Here is a 12,171-nt window from a genome sequence, read left to right on the forward strand (position 1 = left end):
CCTCCCAGGTGGGATACTCATGGGTTAAAAAGGACTGGGAAAGCCCAGAGAAGACCCCATTCCCCCCCACACTCTGGACAAAGCAAAAGTCTTTCTTGGACCAGCCATTGTGTGTTTGTGTTGTGGGTGTCAAAACCTGAAGGATGGAGAGGATTTGGACAAGAAAGGGACACAAGCAATATAATGCTGAAAGCTTTATTAAGATTAATTAATTGAATGAGCAAAATATTGATTCTTCTCAAAGATGAACGTTATAGAAAAGAGGAGAAATGGAAGAAAAGGCCTCCCTGGATGTCAAGGAACAATTTCAGACACTCAGAAGAGGTGAATTTGGGCTGAAACAAACCGTCTCATTCCTGATTTGTGCCAGAAGAATCAAAGCTTGGTGTGAACTCAGCTTGCACACCAGAGGTTGCTCGGCTGCTGGACATCCTCAGAATCCTTAGCATGAGCAGAAGAGACTCCTTTGGAGGTCCAGATCAGCCACAAACTGTGAGTGACAACGTCATTGGCATTGGCGGGAATGTACTGCTTATAACGTTAAAGTAGCAGATTGGTTTCTGGAAGGGAATGAAAGAGAAAAAACAAGGTTGGAAGGGACCTTGGAGGTTGTCTAGTCCAACCCCTTCTTCATACAAGAATCCCTGTACCATTTCAGACAAACGCTTGTCATTTCCTATACATTTCCAGTGATGGAGCACCCACAATCTCCGGAGGAAAGCAGTCCATGGTTAACTTTTCTCACTGTTGGGAAGTTTCTCCTTAGTTCTCTCCTTCATGGGTTTCCATCTGTTGCTTCATGTCCAGCTTTCTGCTGCTTTGGAAAACGGGTGGGCCCCCTCCTCTTTCTGGCAGCCCCTCAAATATTGGGATATGGTTGTCCTGTCTCTCCTAGTCCTACTGAATTCCTGCAACCTTTTTTGTATGTTTTTGCTTCAGCTCCTTAATCCTCTTTGTTGATCTTCTCTGCCCTCCTTCTATTATAGAAATAAATAAATTGTGGCGACCAAAACTGGATGCAATATATTCCAAGGGAGGCCTCATCAAGGCATTATGAAGTGGTGCTATTATCTCGTGTGTTCCCATCCATTGCATTTTCTCCTGCCTTCATGCGCTTTGAAGAAAGTCTGACCCCCCCTTTTCTTTGGGGCAGCCCCTCAAATAGCAAACACCGCTATCGTGTCACACACACCCTAATGTTTTGAATTGAAATCGTCCATTGAAATTATTAAAATCCCCTTTGCAGAGGTGGCTGCTGAGCTCAGACAAGGCAGGTTTTATCAATTAAACCGCTAATAGATAATCGGCAATTGGCATCCAATCTCACCTCCTCTTTCCCTGGAAGTAGCTCACATTTCTGGATGTCCGTAAATCTTATAACGAAACCAGCCTTCTTTTTGCAGCTTGTTTCTACCAACTCCACCAGAAGATGATGTTCCTCCAAAAGACTTACCTGGATTTAAAAAGAAAAACATGGCCTTTTAATTAATTAAAAATCAATGATGAGCTTCGTTGATTGCAACCCGGAAAGGACTTTATGCCTCGAGAGCAGCAAGAACATCAGTTCAGGAGGAAATATTCCTGCATTAGATACGAACAGCAGAAATCCTGTCCTTTTGGGCCAGGATAACAGTCCCTCCGCTGTGACACGCCCTAAGCTCCCTCCAGCACTCCCCAAATAGTTTCTATTAAGAGCCCCTTGGCACAATGGTTAGACTGCAGCCTCGAAGGCTAACTCTGAAAACTTCCAGGAGTTCGATCCCGACTGGCTCAAGGGTGACTCAGCCTTCACTCCCTCCCAGGTTGGTAAATTGAGGATCCGGATTGTTGGGGGCAAGAGGCTGATTCTGTAAAATGCTTAAAGACACTGGAAAGCAGGATATAAGCCTAAGTGTTCTTCCTCCCTCCCTCCCTCCTTCCCCGGGGTTAGATGGCAGGCTAATTCTGCTGACTTCCAGCAGTTCGATCCCGACCGGATTAAAGTTAACTCAGCCTTCCGAGGTGGCTAATATGAGAAACCAGATGGCTGGGAGCAAGAGGCCAATTCTTTAACCCGCTTCGATAGGGCTGTGAAGTGGTATATAAGTCTAGCCGCTCTTGCTATTGTTTCCAGAACAATCCCGAGTCCTTTGGCTACTCCAACAAGGCTGCCCCCCCAAAAAAAAATCCTCCCCCACCTGCAAACACACACCTGATACCCCGCCTTCACAAAGCGAAGCATCTTGAAATAGTTGGCGCTGTCACTTCTGTCCTTGTTGTATTGCTGCACGGCGGCTTCGAGGGCTTTCTGCACCTTTTTATCAGTGGAAGGTTTGTCTTCAAGATACCCGGGCAGCTCCGGGGAGAGGATCAGGAGGGCGCCGAAGAGGCCGAGGAGGGACGGGACAGGCAGCCGGGAGCGCATCATGGGGCTGGCGAGGGAGAGGGTCGCTGGCAGGCGGAGAAGCAGACCGACCTCCCCGGATTTGCCTTAGATCTGCAAGAGCCGCAGGTGGCAGTGACGCTCACCTGCGGGGAATCCACGCCTATTTTGTAGAAGCCCCGCCCCAATGGCTGGACCATCTCCGCCGCCCAGGTACTCGCCGCCTCCGTGCGATTTGGGTTCCCCTCCGGCCCAATTCTCCCGCCTAGTTGAGGTTAGGGTGAAGGGGGGAGGGGGAGAGAGACAGTTGAGTTACAAGTTTCGGTCTGCTACAAAACGCCAGCGCTCCTGTTAGTCGTATATTTCCTCAGCGTAAGTCAAGGTTAGGTCAGTCAGGTAAGAGAGGCGCGGAAGTAGAGAGACCTCGACGTGTTTGCCTTAGATCTGAAGGAGCCGCAGGTAGCCCGGCGCTCACGTGCGTGCAAGCCACACCCCCATTACTACACCATCTCCGCTGCTTTGATTGTAGTTACTGGGAGGGGGGGAGGGCGGGGGAGGGGGGGAGGGCGGGGGAGGGGGGAGGGCGGGGGAGGGGGGGAGGGGGGAACCTAAAGTTTCGAGAAGTTTGGAAAAGAACCAAATACCTTCCCATTCAGCATCTGGCAGCTGTTGCAGTTCCCACCAAGGATGCTTCAGGGGTCTCTGACGGCCTCTCTTCCTCCCAGGTGGGGCACTCATGGGTTAAAAACGACTGGAAAAGCCCAGAGAATACCCCATTCCCCCCCCACACTCTGGACAACGCAAAGTCTTTCTTGGACAAGCCATTGTGTGTTTGTGCTGTGGGTGTCAAAACCTGAAGGATGGAGAGGATTTGGACAAGAAAGGGACACAAGCAATATAATGCTGAAAGCTTTATTAAGATTAATAAATTGAATGAGCAAAATATTGATTCTTCTCAAAGATGAACGTTATAGAAAAAAGTGGAAGAAAAGGCCTCCCTGGATGTCAAGGAACAATTTCAGACACTCAGAAGAGGTGAATTTGGGCTGAAACAAACCGTCTCATTCCTGATTTGTGCCAGAAGAATCAAAGCTTGGTGTGAACTCAGCTTGCACACCAGAGGTTGCACGGCTGCTGGACACCCTCAGAATCCTGTGCCTGAGCAGAAGAGGTTCCTTTGGAGATCCAGATCAGCCACAAACTGTGAGTGACAACGTCATTGGCCTTAGCGGGATCGTACTGCTTATAACGTTAAAGTAGCAGATTGGTTTCTGGAAGGGAATGAAAGAGAAAAAACAAGGTTGGAAGGGACCTTGGAGATCGTCTAGTCCAACCCCTTCTTCATACAAGAATCCCTGTACCATTTCAGACAAACACTTGTCATTTCCTATACATTTCCAGTGATGGAACACCCACAATCTCTGGAGGAAAGCAGTCCATGGTTAATTTTTCTCACTGTTGGGAAGTTTCTCCTTAGTTCTCTCCTTCATGGGTTCTGTTGCTTCATGTCCTGCTTTCTGCTGCTTTGGAAAACAAGTGGAAACCCCCCCTCCTCTTTCTGGCAGCCCCTCAAATATTGGGATATGGTTGTCCTGTCTCTCCTAGTCCTACTGAATTCCTGCAACCTTTTTTGTATGTTTTTGCTTCAGCTCTTTAATCCTCTTTGTTGATCTTCTCTGCCCTCCTTCTATTATAGAAACAAATAAATTGTGGCGACCAAAGCTGGATGCAATTTATTCCAAGGGTGGCCTCATCAAGGCATTATGAAGTGGTGCTACTACCTCGTGTATTCCTATCCATTGCATTTTCTCCTGCCTTCATGCGCTTTGAAGAAAGGCTGACCCCCCCCCCCTTTTCTTTGGGGCAGCCCCTCAAATAGCAGACACCGCTATCGTGTCACACACCCCCTAATGCTTTGAATTGAAATCGTCCATTGAAATTATTAAAATCCCCTTTGCAGAGCTGGCTGCTGAGCTCAGACAAGGCAGGTTTTATCAATTAAACCGCTAATAGATAATCGGCAATTGGCATCCAATCTCACCTCATGTTTCCCTGCAAGTGGCGGACATTTCTGAATGTTCCTATATCTTTTAACGAAACCAGCCTTCTTTTCGCAGATTGTTTCTACCAACTCCACCAGAAGATGATGTTCCTGCACATCACCTGGCTGGATTTAAAAAGAAAAACATGGCCTTTTAATTAATTAGAAATCAATGATGAGCTTCGTTGAATGCAACACGGAAAGGACTTTATGCCTCGAGAGCAGCAAGAACATCAGTTCAGGAGGAAATATTCCTGCATTAGATACGAACAGCAGAAATCCTGTCCTTTTGGGCCAGGATAACAGTCCCTCCGCTGGGACACCCCCTAAGCTCCCTCCAGCACTCCCCAAATAGTTTCTATTAAGAGCCCCGTGGCACATTGGTTAGACTGCAGCCTCGAAGGCTGACTCTGCTAACTTCCAGGAGTTCGATCCCGACTGGCTCAAGGGTGACTCAGCCTTCACTCCCTCCCAGGTTGGTAAATTGAGGATCCGGATTGTTGGGGGCAAGAGGCTGATTCTGTAAAATGCTTAAAGACACTGGAAAGCAGGATATAAGCCTAAGTGTTCTTCCTCCCTCCCTCCCTACTTCCCTGGGGTTAGATTGCAGGCTAATTCTGCTGACGTCCACCAGTTCGATCCCGACCGGGTTAAAGTTAACTCAGCCTTCCGAGGTGGCTAATATGAGGAGCCAGATGGCTGGGAGCAAGAGGCCAATTCTTTAACCCGCTTAGATAGGGCTGTGAAGTGGTATATAAGTCTAACCGCTCTTGCTATTGTTTCCAGAACAATCCCGAGTCCTTTGGCTACTCCAACAAGGCTGCCCCCCCCAAAAAAATCCTCCCCCACCTGCAAACACACACCTGATACCGCGCCTTCAGAAAGCGAAGGACCTTGAAATAGTTGGCGCTGTCACTTCCGTCCTTGTTGTATTTCTCCACGGCGGCTTCGAGGGCGTTCTGCACCATTTTATCAGTGGAAGGTTTGTCTTGATACCCGTGCAGCTCCGGAGAGAGGATCAGGAGGGCGCCGAAGAGGCCGAGGAGGGACGGGACAGGCAGCCGGGAGCGCATCATGGGGCTGGCGAGGGAGAGGGTCGCTGGCAGGCGCAGAAGCAGACCGATCTCCCCGGATTTGCCTTAGATCTGCAAGAGCCGCAGGTGGCAGTGACGCTCACCTGCGTGGAATCCACGCCCATTTTGTAGAAGCCCCGCCCCAATGGCTGGACCATCTCCTCCGCCCAGGTGCTCGCCGCCTCCGTGCGATTTGGGTTCCCCTCCGGCCCAATTCTCCCGCCTAGTTGAGGTTAGGGTGAACGGGGGAGGGGGAGAGAGACAGTTGAGTTACAAGTTTCGGTCTGCTACAAAACGCCAGCGCTCCTGTTAGTCGTGTATTTCCTCAGCAGAAGTCAAGGTTAGGTCAGTCAGGTAAGAGAGGCGCGGAAGTAGAGAGACCTCGACGTGTTTGCCTTAGATCTGAAGGAGCCGCAGGTAGCCCGGCGCTCACGTGCATGCAAGCCACGACCCCATGACTACACCATCTCCTCTGCTTTGATTGTAGTTACTGGGAGGGGGGAAAATCTAAAGTTTCGAGAAGTTTGGGAAAGAACCAAATTCCATCCCATTCAGCATCTGGCAGCTGTTGCAGTTCCCACCAAGGATGCTTCAGGGGTCTCTGATGGCCTCTCTTCCTCCCAGGGGGGACACTCATGGGTTAAAAACGACTGGAAAAGCCCAGAGAAGACCCCATTCCCCGCCCCACTCTGGACAACGCAAAGTCTTTCTTGGACAAGCCATTTTGTGTTTGTGCTGTGGGTGTCAAAACCTGAAGGATGGAGATGATTTGGACAAGAAAGGGACACAAGCAATATAATGCTGAAAGCTTTATTAAGATTAATTAATTGAATGAGCCAAATATTGATTATTCTCAAAGATGAACGTTATAGAAAAGAGGAGAAATGGAAGAAAAGGCTCCCTGGATGTCAAGGAACAATTTCAGACACTCAGAAGAGGTGAATTTGGGCTGAAACAAACCGTCTCATTCTTGATTTGTGTCAGAAGAATCAAAGCTTGGTGTGAACTCAGATTCCACACCAGAGGTTGCTCGGCTGCTGGACACCCTCAGAATCCTTCGCCTGAGCAGAAGAGGCTCCTTTGGAGGTCCAGATCAGCCACAAACTGTGAGTGACAACGTCATTGGCGCTGGCGGGATCGTACTGCTTATAACTTTAAAGTAGCAGATTGGTTTCTGGAAGGGAATGAAAGAGAAAAAACAAGGTTGGAAGGGACCTTGGAGGTCGTCTAGTCCGACCCCTTCTTCATACAAGGGTCCCTACACCATTTCAGACAAACACTTGTCATTTCCTATACATTTCCAGTGATGGAACACCCACAATCTCTGGAGGAAAGCAGTCCATGGTTAACTTTTCTCACTGTTGGGAAGTTTCTCCTTAGTTCTCTCCTTCATGGGTTTCCATCTGTTGCTTCATGTCCTGCTTTCTGCTGCTTTGGAAAACGGGTGGGCCCCCTCCTCTTTCTGGAAGCCCCTCAAATATTGGGATATGGTTGTCCTGTCTCTCCTAGTCCTACTATATTCCTGAAACCTTTTTTGTATGTTTTTGCTTCAGCTCCTTAATCCTCTTTGTTGATCTTCTCTGCCCTCCTTCTATTATAGAAATAAATAAATTGTGGCGACCAAAGCTGGATGCAATATATTCCAAGGGTGGCCTTATCAAGGCATTATGAAGTGGTGCTACTACCTCGTGTGTTTGTTATTTGAGGGGCTGCTCCAAAGAAAACGGGGTCAACCTATTCTCCAAAGCACCTGAAAGCAGGATAAGACACAACGGATGGGAACACCTGAAATACCTCAACTATGGGGGAGAAGGGAACACGGTGTTGTTGGCGCGCTTTAGTCTACCGCGGTTATGTCGTGTCACGGGACTAGACGACCTCCAAGGTCCCGCCAAGTCTATTCTTCTCTCTCGCTCCCTTCCAGGAACCAACCTGCCAATTTATAATTATACGGGGAGATTCACCGAATGAAATGAAGTTGCCAAACACAATCTGTATTTGATCTGGACCTCCAAAGGAGCCTCTTCTGCTCAAGCTAAGGATTCTGAGGGTGTCCAGCAGCCGAGCAACCTCTGGTGTGCAAGCTGAGTTCACACCAAGCTTTGATTCTTCTGACACAAATCAGGAATGAGACGGTTTGCTTCAGCCCAAATTCACCTCTTCTGAGTGTCTGAAATTGTTCCTTGACATCCAGGGAGGCCTTTTCTTCCACTTCTCCTCTTTTCTATCATGTTCATCTTTGAGAAGAATCAATATTTTGCTTATTCAGTTAATTAAGCTTAATAAATCCATCAGCATGATGTTCCTGCTTGTGTCCCTTTCTTGTCCCAATCCCATCCAACCTTAAAGTTGGACTACAAAGCACAATGGCTTGTCCAAGAAAGGAGGGATGGGGTCTCCCCTTGGCTTTTGCTTTGCCCATCCATGCGGCCCTTTTTAACCCATGAGTGTCCCACCTGGGAGGAAGAGAGGCCATCAGAGACCCCTGAAGCATCCTTGGTGGGAACTGCAACAGCTGCCAGATGCTGAATGGGGAAGGAATTTGGTTCTTTCCCAAACTTCTCGAAACTTTAGCTGTGGTTGTTGGATGCCAGTTTTCTTTTGGGGAACTACAATTAGCAATTTTCACCGAATTAATACTGTTTCTTGAGACCCCTCCCTCCCTCACATGATTAACCCCAAGCAGGAGACCCTACACCATTTCTGACAGATGGGCAGTCCAGTCTCTTATTGAAAGCTTCTTGAAAACTAACAGGAGCAGATGCTTAGTAACGTCCGTAGTAGGGTGGGAGGGGCTCCCCTTTCTTCTCCATGGCTTTGGGGAGGGGGCGACAATCCTGGTTGAGGGGGTATTTCCCCGCATCCCATTGTCCACGTGGAGCCTTGGCTTCTGCTTAGGTAATACAGAATTACCAGGAACGCTGGCGTTTTGTAGCAGTCCCGAGTAGTAACTTAATGGTATCCCTCGCCCTCCCACAACATACTTCAGCCTAACCTCAACTAAGGGGGAGAATTGGGCCGGAGGGGAACCCAAACCGCGCGGAGTCGGCGAGCACCTGGGCAGCGGAGGCGGGCTAGCCAGGGGAGGCGCGGCTTCTGAAGAATGGGCGTGGCCTCCGCGCAGGTGAGCGCCGCTGCCATCTGCAGCTCCTTGCCAAGGTGGCGCAGTGGGTAGAGTGCAGTACTGCAGGCCACTTCAGCTGACTGCTATCTGCAGTTCGGCGTTTCAAATCTCACCGGCTCAGGGGTGACTCAGCCTTCCATCCTTCCGAGGTGGGTAAAATGAGGACCCAGATTGTTGTTGGGGGCAATATGCTGACTCTGTAAAACCGCTTAGAGAGGGTTGAAAGCCCTATGAAGCGGTATATAAGCCTAACTGCTATAAGCCTAACTGCTATAACTGCTGCTTGCACATTTAAGGCAAAAACCTCCAGGCCGGTCTGCTTCCCTGCCTGCGACCCTCTCTCTCGCCAGCCCCATGGCGCGCTCCCGGCTGCCTGTCCCCTCCCTCCTCGGCCTCTTCGGCGCCCTCCTGATGCTGTGCCCGGAGCCGCTCCTGTGGACTCCCTGGAAACTTTCCGACGTACCCCACAGCGATGCGGGGGTGCAGAAAGCCCTCGCCTTCTCCGTGGAGCAATACAACGAGGACGATAATGAAGCTGCCAACTATTTCAAACAGCTGCGCCTTTGGAAGGCCCAGTCGGAGGTGTGTATCTGGAGGTGGGGAGGTTTTTTTGGGAGGGGGCAGCCTCCTTGGGTCCTTGAAGTAGCCAAAGGATTCGGAATTGTTCTAAAAACAATAGCAAGAGTGGTTAGACTTCTATACCGCTTCACGATGCTTTCCAGCCCTCTCTAAGCGGTTTACAGAGTCAGCCTCTTGCTCCCAACAATCCGGGTCCTCATTTTACCCACCTTGGAAGGACTATAGGTTGAGTCGACCTTGAGTGGGTCAGGATCAAACTGCTGGCAGCGAGCAGAATTAGCCTGTAATACTGCATTATAAAAGGAAGGAAGGAAGGAAGGAAGGAAGGAAGGAAGGAAGGGATAACATTTAGACATATCCCGTTTCAAGTGTCTCTAAGCAGTTTACAGAATCAGTCTCTTGCCCCCAACAGTCTGGGTCCTCGTTTACCGACCTCGGAAGGATGGAAGGCCGAGTCACCCTTGAGCCAGACAGGATTGAACTCCTGGCAGTTGGCAGAGTTAGCCTAACCACTGTGCCACCTGGGCTCGAAGGGTTTGGGGCTGCTGGAGGGAGCTTAGGGGGTGTCCTAGTGGAGGGACTGTTATCGTGGCCCAAAAGGACATGATTTCTGCTGTTCGTATCGGGTACAGAAATATTTCCGCTTGAACTGATGTTCTTGCTGCTCTCGAGGCATAAAGTCGTTAACCAATGAAGCCGATCATGTTTCTGAATTAATTAAAAGGACACGTATTCCTTTTGAAATCCAGGGGGTTCCTTGGAAGGATTACTTTCTTAAGGTGGAGTTGGTGAAAACAACATGTCAAAAGAAGGCCGGTAGGTTGACATATATGAAGATCCAGGAATGTGATCTGGGTCCTCGTTTTACCGACCTCGGAAGGACGGAAGGCTGAGTCACCCTTGAGCCAGTCAGGATTGAAATCCCGGCAGTTGGCAGAGTAAGCTGGCAATGCTGCAGTCTACCCACTCTGCCACCAGGGCTCTTAATAGAAGGGTTATGGGGTGCTGGAGGGAGCTTAGGGGGTGTTCTGATGATTTCTGCTGTTTGTATCTGATACAGAAATATTTCCGCTTGAACTGATGTTCTTGCTGCTCTCGAGGCATAAAGTGTTTTCATGGTTGAAACTGATGAAGCCGATCATGTTTTGTAATTGATTAAAAGGCTTACTTACTTATTATTAAATCTAGGTGGAAATTGGGGATGCAATCGTATATGGTCTGAAGGTGGAGTTGGTGAACACAACATGTCAAAAGAACACCGGAAGATTGACATATGAGAAGATTCAGGAATGTGAGCCATTTCCAGGGAATCAGGTGAGATTGGATGCTAAATTCTGATGATAAATGTGCAGTTTAATTGATTGCTCAGCAGCCGCCACCTCTGCTTAAAGAGATTTTAATTATTTTAAATGACCATTGCAATTCAAAACATTCGGGATGACACGATAATGGCATTTGCTATTTGAGTGGCTGCCTCAAAGAAAACGGGGGTCAATCTATTTTCCAAAAGACCTGAAGGCAGGACGAGAAACAATGGATGGAAACACAGGAAATAGTAGCACTGCTTTATAATGCCTTGATAAGGCCACCCTTGGAATAATCCATCCAATTTTAGTCATATTTAAATATTTAAAAAGAGAGAGAGGGTAGGAGTAGGGGAGAGGTAAGGGAAGAAGGAAGGGGAAGGAGAGGAGGAAGGAAGGAAGTAGAGAAGGAAGGGAGGAAGAAAAGAAAGGGAAAATAAGGTGGTGTTACAACAGGCGCTAGGGATGATAAACAAAACAACTCAAACTGTATATTATAACCTTTTAAATGGAATAACAAAAGTATAAGAATGGCAAAGAAAAAGAATAACTATGTGAATGTCTACCTATAATTGTATGTAAGAGAATAAATGATAGTAAGAATATAAAGCACAATATAGGTAAACAATATTTTGTTATAAATAGCTAAGTATAAATAAATATAGAATTGTACATAAAAATGGATAACGAATAAGGGGACCATGAAGGCAAGATGGAAATGTATAGAAGGGAAAACACTAACTGTAAAGAAACCGATACGGAACTGCTGTATGATATACGATGGAACTTCTTGTTCCTATGTTGTTTTAAGTCACGTGTTTTTGTTGATGTGCTTATGTGTTTAAAATAAAAATTTTAAAAAAGATTAAGGCCATCCTTGGAATATTTCATCCAATTTTAGTCGCCGCAATATTTAAAAAAAGATATTCCGACGCTAGAAAGAGTGCAGAGAAGAGCAATAAAGGTGATTAGGGGACTGGAGGCTGAAACATATGAAGAACGGTTGCAGGAACTGGGTAGGTCTAGTTTAATGAAAAGAAGGACCAAGGGAGACATGATAGCATTATCCCAATATTTGAGAGGCTGCCACAAAGAAGGGAGGGCCAAGCTATTCTCCAAAGCACCTGAAAGCAGGAGAAGCAAGAGGTGGAAACTTTTGAAGGAGAGACGCAATGTAAAACTAAGGAGAATCTTCCTGACAGTGAGAAACAATTAGCCATGGAATTGCTTTCCTTCAAAAGTTGTGAGTGTTTTTGTTCGTTTGTGTATCTTTTATTGATATATTTCCCTTAATGAACATTAAAACCCTCAATGTTTATCTGAACAGCATATTGTCTGGGTACAATTAGTTTCAATAATACAAAGATAAGCATAGTAGTATCCTTAATATACATATAATTAATAAACAGTAATACTAGGATTAGCTTATCCATACAGTTCCACCACAAAACCGCGGTAGACTAAAGCCCATGTGACTAAAGCGCGGTGACAAAACCGCACCATCAAAACCGCGTGAAAACAGCGCGCCGACAGAAGCGCGCTGTAACACAACCCTAAAAATAACCCTAAACCTAACCCTAAACCTAACCCTAAACCTAACCCTAAACCTTACCTTAAGTTAAATCGCGCTTCTGTTGGCGCGCTGTTGTGGGCGCGCTTTTGACATCGCGGTTTTAGCGCCACGGTGT

The sequence above is a fragment of the Thamnophis elegans genome, chromosome 17, assembly GCF_009769535.1.
Source record: "Thamnophis elegans isolate rThaEle1 chromosome 17, rThaEle1.pri, whole genome shotgun sequence".
In the NCBI taxonomy this organism is placed as follows: Eukaryota; Metazoa; Chordata; class Lepidosauria; order Squamata; family Colubridae; genus Thamnophis; species Thamnophis elegans.